We start from the raw sequence: 9,830 nt of genomic DNA, 5'->3' as shown, positions 1-9,830 counted from the left end.
TTAAGTCTTCAAATTCATGAACATGGGATGTGTTTCCATTAATTTATGTCTTCTTTAATTCAGCAGTGTTTTGTAGTTTTCATTGTACAGGTCTTTTACCTCCTTGGTTAAGTTAATTCTTAAGCATTTTATTCTTTTTGATGCTATTGTGAATGGAATCGTTTTTGTGATGTCCTTTTCAGGTTGTTCATTGTTCATGTATAGAAATGAAGGTGAATTTTGTGTGTTGACTTTGTATCCTGCTACTTTGATGAATTCACTTATTAGTTCTAACAATTGTTTTGTGGAATCTTTAGGATTTTCTGCATAAAAAATCGTATCTGCAAACAGATGATTTTACTTCTTCCTTTCCAGTTTGGATGACTTTTCTGTGTGGCCTTTTATGGCCACATAATTTTCCACTGTATAACTTGGCCATAATAATTTTACCAATCTTCTTTGGATAAAAATTTCATTTTTTCCTCTTCAGTTTCTTTTTCTTACCTAATTGCTCTGGCTAGAACTTCCAGTACTATGTTGAATAGAAGTGGTGAAAACAGGCATCCTTACCTTGTTCCCAATGTTAGAAGAATCACTATCAGTCTTTCATCATTGAGTATGATGTTTGCTGTGGGTTTTTATTATGTGGAGATAGATTCCTTCTATTCCTAGCTTACTGAGTGTTCGTACAGTGAAAGGGTGTTCAATTTTGTCAAATGCTTTTTCTGTGTCAGTTGAGATATTCATGTGGGTTTTTTCCTTCCTTTTGTTTATGTGGCATATTACATTGGTTGATTTTCCTATGTTGAACCATCCTTGTATTCCGTGAATAAATTCCATTTGGTTTTTGTTGAAGATTTTTGCATCAGTGTTCATAAGGGATATCTATATTTTTCTTTTCTTATAGTGTCTTTGTTTGGCTCTGGTATCAGTGTAATGCTGGCCTCATAGAATGGGTTGGGAAATGTTCTCTCCTTTTCAACTTTTCAGAAAATTTTGAGAAGGATTGGTATTACTTCTTTAAATGTTTGGTAGGATTCACTAGTGAATATATATATATATATTTTGCCTGCACCACATGGCATGTGGAATCTTAGGTCCTTGACCAGGGATCGAACCCACGCCCCCTGCATTGGAAGCACAGAGTCTTAACCACCGGACTGCCAGAGAAGTCCCTCTTTTCTAGTTTTAGTAATTTGAGTCGTCTTTTTCCTTAGTCCATCTAGCAAAAGATTCGTCAATTTTATTAATCTTTTTGAAGAACCAACTTTTGGTGTCATTGATTTTTCTCTGTCGTTTTTCTATTCTCTGTTTTATTTTTATTATTTCCTTCCTTATGCTAGGTTTGGGTTTAGTTTGTTCTTTTTTTTCTAGTTTCTTAAGTTGTAAAGTTAGGTTGTAGATTTGAGATCTTTCCCATTTTTTAATATAAGTACTTATAGCTATCAGTTTCCTCCCTTAGCACCACTTTCACTGTGTCCCATAAGTTTGGCATGTTGTGTTTTCATTTTTATTCATCTCTGAGTATTTTTAAATTTTCCTTGTGCATTCTTCCTTAATACATTAGTGATTTAAAAGTGTGTTGTTTGGGCTTCCCTGGTGGCGCAGTGGTTGGGAGTCCGCCTGCCAATGCGGGGGACATGGGTTCGGGCCCTGGTCCGGGAGGATCCCACGTGCCACGGAGCGACTGGGCCTGTGTGCCACAGCTGCTGAGCCTGTGCTCTGGGGCCTGTGAGCCACAGCTGCTGAGCCCGCGCACCGTAATTACTGAAGCCCGAGTGCCTGGAGCCTGTGCTCTGTGACAGGAGAGGCCACCATGGTGAGAGGCCCGTGCACTTCAGCGAAGAGTGACCCCTGCTTGCCGGAACTGGAGGGAGCCGGCGCTCCGCAGCAAGGACCCAACACAGCCAAAAATAAATAAAAATAAAATAAATTTTAAAAAAATAGTGTATTGTGTAATTTCTGCAATTTCATGAATTTTCCAGTTTTCCTTCTGTTATTTATTTCTAACTTCATCCCACTGTGGTTAGAGAAGATACTTTGTATAATATCTATCTTTTAAAGTCTCTAAAGACTTAATTTGTAGCCTAACATATGGTCAGTTCTGTTAAAATCCCATGTGCAGTTGAAAAGAATATTCTCTTGTTGGGTAGAGTATTCTGTGTGTATCTGTTAGATCTAATTGTGTTAAGACTTCTATTTTGTTATTTGTCTTCTGTCTGGTTGTTCTATGCATTATTGTGAGTGGGTTATTAAAGTATCCAACTATTATTTTGGAACTATTTCTCCCTTCAGTCCTGTCAGTTTTTGCTTCATATGTTTTAATGGTCTTTCATTAGGTATATAATGTTTATAATTGTTATATCTTCTTGCTGTTTTGAATCTTTTATTAATATAAAATGTCCTTTGTCTCTTGTAACTTTTTTTTTTTTTTAATTTATTTATGGCTGTGTTGGGTCTTCGTTTCTGTGCGAGGGCTTTCTCTAGTTGTGGCAAGTGGGGACCACTCTTCATCGCAGTGCGCAGGCCTCTCACTATCGCGGAGGCTCCAGACGCGCAGGCTCAGTAATTGTGGCTCACGGGCCTAGTTGCTCTGCGGCATGTGGGATCTTCCCAGACCAGGGCTCAAACCCGTGTCCCCTGCATTGGCAGGCAGATTCTCAACCACTGCGCCACCAGGGAAGCCCTCTTGTAACCTTTTTTGATTTTAAAGCCTTTTTTGTCTGATATCAGTATAGCTTCCCCTACTCTCTTTTGATTACTATTGTCATGGAATGTATTTTTTAGTTTTTTTGGGTGGGGCCATGCTGCATGGCTTGTGGGATCTCAGTTCCCCAACTAAGGATTGAACCTGAGCCACAGCAGTGAAAGCCCGGAATCCTAACCACTAGGCCACCAGGGAACTCCCCATGGAATATCTTTTTTTGTCCTTTCATCGTCAACCTATTTGTGTCTTTGGATCTAAAGTTAGTCTCTCATAAAGTTAGACATCATGTAGTTGGATCACATGGTTTTCTCCATTCTGCCAATCTCTGTCTTTTGATTAGAGAGTTTAACCCATTTAGGTTTAAAGTAATTGCTGATAAGAAGGGACTTACTTCTGTCATTGTGCTATTTGTTTTTATTCTGCCTTATTAATTTCCCCCCTCATTTCTTGCATTACCGTCTTTTGTATTTAGTTGATTTTTTGTATTGAAATGTTAAAATTCCTTTTTCATTTCCTTTTGTGTATATATTTTAGTTATTTTCTTTGTGGTTACCATGGGTTACATTTAATATGCTTAAGTTATAATACTCTAATTTAAATTTATACCAGCTTAACTTCAATAACAAACAAAAACTTTGCTCCTTTACAGCTCTGTCCCCACCCCTCTTGGTTGTTGATGTCACAGTATTACACCTTTATACATTGTGTGCCCCCCAAACATAAACTAATAGTTTTAAAAAATTCTTTAGTCTCTTATATTATGTAGAAAACAAAATTTGGAGTTACAAACCAAAGATATAGTAATATTAGCTTGTACACTAATAATTGGTTTTTTTCTTTAAATACATTAGTATCTTAAATCATGTAGAAAACAAAAGTACAGTTATAAACCATTGTTACTAGCGTTTATAATTGCCCATGTGTTGACTTTTGTTGAGATCTTTATTTCTCCATATGACTCTGAGTTACTACTGTCTAGTGCTCAGGACTCCCCTGAGCATTTCTTGCAGGGAAGGTCATGGTCATGAACTCCCTCAGCTTTTGTTTATCTGGGAATGTCTTAATTTCTCCCTTAATTTTTTTTTAATAAATTTATTTATTTTATTATTTTATTTTATCTATTTATTGTTTCTGGCTGCGTTGGGTCTTCGTTGCTGTGCGTGGGCTTTTCTCGTTGCGGCGAGTGGGGGCTACTCTTCTTTGCAGTTCGCAGGTTTCTCATTGTGGTGGCTTCTCTTGTTGAGGAGCATGGGCTCTAGGCGCACGGGCTTCAGTAGTTGTGGCACATGGGCTCAGTAGTTGTGGCTCATGGGCTCTAGAGCGCAGGCTCAGTAGTTGTGGCTCACGAGCCTAGCTGCCCCACAGCATGTGGGATCTTCCTGGACCGGGGATCGAACCCATGTCCCCTGCACTGGCAGGCGGATTCTCAACCACTGCGCTACCAGGGAAGCCCCTCCCTTAATTTTGAAGGGCAGTTTTGCTGGATATAAGACTCTTCGTTGATAGGTTTTTTTCTTTGAGCTATTTGAATATGTCAGCCTACTCTTTTCTGGCCTCCAAAGTTTCTGATGAGAAGTCTGTTGATAATCTTATTGAGGATCCCTTGTGTGTGATGATTTTCTTCTCTCTTGCTGATTTCAAGATTGTCTTTGTTTTTTGAAGGTTTGATTATAATGTGTCTTGGTGTGGGTCTTTTTGAATTAATCTTACTTGGAGTTTGTTGAGCTTCCTGTATGGTTTACAATGTATTAAAAAAAAATTTTTTTTTAATTAATTAATTTTGTTTATTTTTGGCTGCATTGGGTCTTCGTTTCTGCGAGCGGGCTTTCTCTAGTTGTGGTGAGCGGGGGCTACTCTTCGTTGCAGTGCACAGGCATCTCATTGCGGTGGCTTCTCTTGTTGCAGAGCCTGGGCTCTAGGCATGCAGGCTTCAGTAGTTGTGGCAGGTGGGCTCAGTAGTTGCAGCATGCAGGCTCAGTAGTTGTGGCTCACGGGCTCTAGAGCGCAGGCTCAGTAGTTGTGGTGCACGGGCTTAGTTGCTCCGTGGCATGTGGGATCTTCCCGGACCAGGCCTCGAACCCATGTCCCCTGCATTGGCAGGCAGATTCTTAACCACTGCGCCACCAGGGAAGCCCTACCATGTATTTTTATGTGGGAAAAAAAATCAATGTGCAGAGGAGAATTATGATAGGATACCTTTATGTTTTAAAAAGAAAATAGGATACTGTTTTTGTCTGGCTAGAGATTAGCTGGAAATATTTGACAGTGGGATTAAGGAATTGTTTCTTATTTTGTAAATTTTGATTGCTTAGATTTTGCTAACTAATGTGTATTGCTTCCCCTCATTTAAATAGATTGCTTATAGAATTATAAAAGTAAAACATTAAAATCATTTAAATAATACAAAAGTAAGTAAAGTATATACCTCACTTCCACTCCCCAGGGGTGACCTCTTCTAGGTGATGATTTTTTTTTTTTAAAGTAGGTGCTAGTGCAATAGGGCAAATGAAAGAAATAAAAGACATCAAGATTGGAAAAGCAAAGAATAAAACTGTCACTATTCACAGTTGACATGACTGTATACTTTGAAAATCCAAAAGAATCTACAATAGAACTATTAGAACTAATACATGAACTTAACAAGGTTTCTGGACACAAGGTCAATACACAAAAAGATCAGTTATATTTCTACTTACTAGCAACACTCAAGTAAAAAGTAAAAATTTTAAATACCATTTAAAAAATCAAATATATAAGAATAAATCTAGGGACTTCCCTGGTGGTCCAGTGGCTAAGACTCCACGCTCCCAGTGCAGGGGGCCTGGTTTTAATCCCTGGTCAGGGAACTAGATCCCACACGCTGCAACTAAGAGTTCACATGCCACAACTAAAGATCCCACATGCTGCAACAAAGATCCTGCGTGCTACAACTAAGACCCAGCATAGCCAAATAAATAAATAAATATTAGAAAAAGAATAAATCTAGCAAAAAAATTTGCATGACCTCCACACTCAAAACTATAAAACAATACTAAGAGAAATTAAAGAAGACCTAAAGTAGGGATTTGCCATATTCATGGATTGAAAGACTCAGTATTATTAAGATGATCTATAGATTGACATCCCAATCAAAATCCCAGCAGGCTTTTTGGAGGGGGGTGGGGAGGGTGGAAATTGGTAAGCTGATTCTAAAACATAAACAAAAGACCCTGAAATAGACAAAATAATCTTGAAGAAGAAGAACAAAGCCTGAGGACTTACACTACACAATATCAAGACTTAGTATAGAGCTATAGGTATTGGTACAAGGGCAGACAAATAGACCAGTGCACTAGAATAGAGGGTCCAGAAACAGACCCACACATATATGGGCACCTGATTTATAACAAGGCCTCCACTGCAATTCAGTGGGCATTAAATTGTGCTGGCTAATGGGATATTCATATGGGAAAAGTGAACCTTGACCTCTACCTCACACCGTACACAAAACATTAATTCAAGCTGATCATAGATCTAAATGTGAATGCTAACACAGTCAAGCCTTAGAAAAAATACAGGATCAAAATATCTTTTTGAACTTGGTCTAGGTAAAGATTAAACAGAACACAAAAAGCACTAACCATGAAAGAAAAGAACAATATATTGAGATTCATTAAAATTAGGAATATCTGTTCATTAGAAGACAGCATTAAAAGGTGAAAAACCAAACCATGGACTAGGAGACAACATCCCCAACACATTAATCAATCAGTAAGAAACAGACACCTGATGATAAACTGAGCCAAAAATTGAAAGAATGTCACTGCAGAGAATATCATTAGTAATCAGAAAATGAAAATTAAGATCACTCTGGAAAAATGTTTGGTAATGATAAGACTAAATATGCATATTTCTGTGACCCAGTAATTTCCCTCCTGGGTATATACCCAACAGAAACGAGTGTTTATGTCCACCAAAACCCAGATCAGAATATTTATGTCAGCTTTATTCATAAAGTCCAGAAGAGTGGAAACAACCAATGTCCATCAACAAAAGATTGAGATTTTTTTTGGAATGTTCATACAATCAAATCCTACATCATAAAGAAACAGAATAAGCTGCTGATATCCTCAAAACTATGACTGACTCTCACAGACATTGTGAGTGAAAGAAGTCTGACAAAAGAGACACACTCTTGTGATTCCATTTGTAGGGAGTTTAAAGTCAGGCCAAACCAATCTGAAAAGATAAAAGTCAAAGTAGTGGTTACACTTGGAGGCGGTTCTGACTGGACAGGGCATGAGGGAGCCTTCTAGGGTGCTGGAAACTTCTATCTACTAATCTGGATGGTGTACACACAGGCGTACACATATATAAAAATCCATTGAGCTCTCTTTACTAAGTTATACCTCAATTTAGAGAACGTTATGCTAGCAGCTATCTAAACGTTCAAATGTATGTAAACCAAAATGAAGCACTGTTACTGCAGCCTGTTAGTGCATGAGCTGGGACACTCAGGCCTCTGTCCTGCTCTCAGGGCAATGTCAGGGTGTGGCCCAGGGCTGGACACAGCCTCCTGCATTGGATGTCCAGGTACACCCACCAGGTAAAAGACTATGCCTCGGTGGGGGTGGGGTGGTGGCCTGGAGCATGCAGGACCATGTTGAAGAAGGGCCAGGCTCAGTGCCTCTCAGCTCTGGCAGGACATTGTCTGGAGCACTATATATTTTTTTAATTTAAAATTTTTATTGTGGTAAAGTATACATAACATAAAATTTACTATTTTAACTATTTTTTAAGCATTCAATTCAGTGACATTAAGTACATTTATAGTGTTGTGCAACCATCACCACCATCCACCTCTAGAACTTTTTCATCCTCCCAAATGGAAACTCTGTACTCATTAAGCACTGACTCCCCAGCCCCTGGTAACCACCATTCCACTTTCTGTTTATATGAATCTGACATCTCTAGGTACCTCATGTAAGTGGGATCACACAGTATTTGTCCCTTTGCATCTGGCCTCTTTGAGCATAATGTTTTCCAGGCTCATCCAAGTTGTAACAGGTATTATAATTTCATTCCTTTTTAAGGCTAAATCATATTCCAGTTTATGGATGGACCACATTTTGTTTATTCATCCATTCGTCAATAGATATTGTACTTAGGTTGTTTCCACCTTTTGGCTCTTGTGAATAATGCTGCTGTGAACGTGGGAGTACAAATAGCAGTTCAGGGCCCTGCTTTCAACTCTTTTGGGTGTATACCCAGAAGTGGAATTGCTGGATTTTATGGTCATTCTATGGAGCACTATTTTTAAAAAGCCACTGCTTAGCCCAACTGCACAGAGATTTCACTGGTCTGGGGTAGAGCCCCCACATGGATGCATTTTAAAGCTACCCAGGTGATTCTAATGAGCAGCCAGAGTTGAGAACCACTGGGCCAGAGAGAGGCTAGGAAAGTGACAAAGAAGGGACAGCAGAAGGCGAGAGTGAGTGGGAGGAAGAGGCTGGCCTGCGTGTGCCTGGGAAGGTGGGAGGGTGAGCTCCTTGCCTCTGGGTCCCATCAGCCACTCAGCAGTGGGGCCAACATTCCCTCCTGATCAGACACCCATCTTTCTTGCCCCACTGAGCTCGCCTAGGGTTGCCAGATTTAGCAAATTAAGATACAGGACGCCCAGTGAAATTTGAATTTCAGACAAACAACAAATAATTCTTTTAGTATATCTTATGTACTACTTGGGACATGCTTATACTTAAAAAAAAAAAACCTCATTGTTTATCTGAGATTCAGTATTAACAGGGTGTTCTGTTATCTGGCACCCCTACGCAGGCCCCACTCAGATAAGAGCCCCCCCAACCTGGCCTTCACCTTTGGACACCTTGTCCCAGCAAGAACAGAAGAGGAGACCCCAGCAGTTGGCCCAGGAGCCACACCATTCCCATGACCTCCCAGAGCCAGCAGCAGCTGAGGGTGGCTACCTGGCCACCTGTGTGGACAGCCCTGCTTGCAGCCCCAGATGCCACCCTCACAGGGTGGAACCTACCACAGGCTTCTGAGCAGGGTGACATCCGGTGGCCACACATGCCACCAGGGACAGCCAGGTAGACCCTGCCCAGTGTAGACAGTCTCTGGTGAGCAGCAGGAGGCCTGAGAGCCCAGCTTAAAGGGAAGAAGACTGAGGGAGGGTGGGCCTTGGATCGCCTTGGGGGCTTTTAGGGCCAGAGGGCGGCCAGTCTGCAGAGGGTCTGTGCTGTAGCAGGCAGGGCAAGGCCAGACGCAGGGCCGGGGGTCCACGGCCACCTCCCTGGAGTAGGGCTTCCCCGCTCCCATGCATCCTCCAGTGCTTCATCCATGGGGCAGGACACAGCTAAGGGCCTGCGCGCCCTTGTGCTGGAATCACTCAGACCCTGTCCCTCAGGCTCCACAGCTGGGCTTCTGTCTCATCCCTGAGGCTCTGGCCCCGATTTCCTCATTGTCTCTGCCAACAAGGCCTGGCTTGTCCTACGCTTTCCTTCCAGGGGCCCCAGTCCCGTCTGCCAGGCCTGTGTGAGAGCAGCCGGCCTCCACTCTGCCCACCTGCACTTGGTGACTGTGGGGCCTGCAGTGCTGCCCTCCCTCCTGGGCTGCCCGTGTCCCAGGCCACAGCTTCTCGGATGTTCCTGTCTCCTGACTCCTGCCCCTGCCCCTGCCCCCCAGGGCCCGAGACTTCAGTTCTCAGCCCTCTTAGGTTGCGCCCCCCACCATGACCGCTGACCACCTGAGACCAAACAGCCTTTCCCAGAAGAGGGAGGAAGCAGTGCCTTCACCGCGAGACACGGCTCTCCTAACTTCACTGCCCTAGAACCCTCTTGGGGACCGGGACAGGCTGAACCCTGGGGATCCTGGCACCCCTGGGACGGAGGAGGAGGTGCCCAGCCTGCACCCCCACCTGGGAGCCAGCTGCAGGTTTCCCTGTAATGGCCAAGGGTGAGCCTAGGGCTCAGGGAAAGCATGTGTGTCCTTTGAGGGGACGGGGAAAAACCCCGGGACCCAGGAGCCTGGCCGCAGGGAAGGGCCCTATGACCAATAGCCACCCTGGACCCGCTCTATGGCACCTCTTCTGAGAAAGCCTCTGTGATTACCGTCCGTCTCAGAATGATGAACCTCACCTCCATCCGAGGGC

Source organism: Balaenoptera acutorostrata, chromosome 15 (assembly GCF_949987535.1).
Source record: "Balaenoptera acutorostrata chromosome 15, mBalAcu1.1, whole genome shotgun sequence".
Taxonomy (NCBI): Eukaryota; Metazoa; Chordata; class Mammalia; order Artiodactyla; family Balaenopteridae; genus Balaenoptera; species Balaenoptera acutorostrata.
Note: the sequence above shows the minus strand (reverse complement) of the source record.